A 2,345-nucleotide genomic window follows, 5' to 3' on the forward strand; every position below is an offset into this window, starting at 1 on the left:
AGGTGGAATCCAACATCTGTGGGTGACTGGGCTGTCACTGTGGTAGGCTCCTTGATTCCACAGCCCTTCACGGTTTGTCATGGTAGTCATTTTGCTTGTCATATCAAGTTAAACTTAAGCAGGCCCTGGCTCGGATTAGTATCTCCTCAGTTCTGCAGCCTGTGGGATTATCCAGAAGTGACGGGAAGAGACCAGCTGGTCCCTGAGAAAGAGGTAGGTGCGTCATCTAGGACACCAGTTTGTGACAACTTTGCTCCCTCACACATTCTGAATGCTATGGTAAATAGAATGGTCACTGCTTCTATAGCCGAGTGGAACAAAATCCTAAAGTATAGGGACCTGTGAATAAACCATTTCTTCCAGCCTGTGGTGTTTAAAATGTTTGGAGGGGCTGGACTGCTAATAGCGAAGTTCTTGTCATCGTTGACCGCTTGCCTTGCCGAGGTATTAGGTGATGCCTGTGAGGGTGCTTAGCTGTTCCAATGCCTTAGTCAAACCATCACCTGTGTTAATACGGCGAGCATGTTGGCTTGCTTCAGTAGGTTCAGTCGAACTTTGTGGGGTGCGACCAATTGAGCACTTGGTGTTGAATTTATGTTCTTTTCTTCTCTTTGCCTTTCTTTCTTTCTTTCTTTCTTTCTTTCTTCATTCATTGTGTTTTCTTCAGTTTGGGATTTTTATTTTGATATGATTTTGTATTATATACATATCATATACATACATGTTAGATTCCAATAAACATTACAAGCTAACAAAATACAATGTTCTGTCACATACACCTTGTTGGCGTCATTGGTGTTTAACCTAGGTAAGCCCTGATTGAACAATTCTATTATCGGAGGTACTCAACTGTGACCATCCCGTCATTTTCCTATGTGGTGTGGTGTGGTGTGGTCTCTCACTGTATGAGTGTCCAGATGTGATTGGGGATAGGAGCACCAAGAGCGTGGATGGGTGGAGATTACAAGAATGCATGGGATATTGAAAGATGGGGAATGGGTGAGAGAAAGGAAGAAGGGTAACAACTGTTAAGATTAGATAGAGCTGAAGGGAGGATGACCAATGATGCATGAAATGGGGGGAAGTAGTGGGGAGTAGATGACTGACAGCACAGAAAAATGGGGTAAGGGAGAGTAAAATAATAATAATGATGCAGTAAACAGAAGGATGAGAAAAATGACATGTGGTCGTGTAGGTTGAAGGAATGTATGGGGTATGTAATCAATAAAAAGTGTGAGGAGAGAGAGAAAAGGAAAGATTAAAGGTTTTGATGTCACTAGTGTTAGAGGTCGAAGGAGAGTCATGGACTCTGTTCCTTCCTCCAGACTCAGCAACTTCAAAAAGTATTCATTGGATAATATAGTCTCAGACATATAAAAAGAACTAGGTGGTCACAGCTTGGATGTCTTTAGTCATATGCAGGCTGGATTAACCATTGACACTTGCATTCCTGTTGAAAGACACTGCCTTTCTTTCAATTAATCTTGAAGATAATGAAAATTTATCAAAATAACTTTGTTTTAATTAAATAGGCATTTGGAACAAATTGACAGGAAATTTTGGTGGAACATTTTAATTTTGACCCCTTTCAAACAGGATGTAATATAGAATCAAGGGTAGATTGGTATGAGAGAGATTCAGCAAAATATATGGTTAGGGGACTAAGAAAGGAGAACCACAGAGATTTTTCCAGTGCCATTTTTACCATTGACAAAATGGTGCAGCTTAGCCATGGTCATACAAAAAGTGTTGAAATTTTGTATTTTTTCCTGTTAGTAAATGATTGCTTAATGATATTTAGTGTTAAATAAAATAAACAAGTGGTATACACACACACACACACACACACACACACATATAATGTATATGTGTATTTGTGCGTATGTTTATGTCTTACATATATATGCCTGTATATGTATGTAACTATGTGCATGCATCTGTGTATTTTGATGTATAAATGTATATTATAGATGGTCTAGTATGGGCATATACTGTTGTAAAATATTTATGTAATGCGACATGTAAATTTTAATTTTAATTTTAATGTATTAATTGATTTATATTTCGTATATAATTATTTACAATATATATTTTGAATCTACTCTTCGATTTAAGGTTTTCTCCAATTTTACAATAGGATGAATTTTCACTTATTTTGGCCATTGCATGCTTAAGACCGTTAATTGAAAGGACCAATGAAACAAAAATATTTTTAAAGGTGTATCCTTTAACTAGTTTTGATTACATCATCATTTCTGTTCCATTTTAAGAAAATGGTCTGATAAGCGGGAACATGAAGACTCCGAGTAACAGCTTTTGTTATATTTCTGATGCTTTTAAATAAA

This window comes from Octopus bimaculoides, chromosome 17, assembly GCF_001194135.2.
Source record: "Octopus bimaculoides isolate UCB-OBI-ISO-001 chromosome 17, ASM119413v2, whole genome shotgun sequence".
In the NCBI taxonomy this organism is placed as follows: domain Eukaryota; kingdom Metazoa; phylum Mollusca; class Cephalopoda; order Octopoda; family Octopodidae; genus Octopus; species Octopus bimaculoides.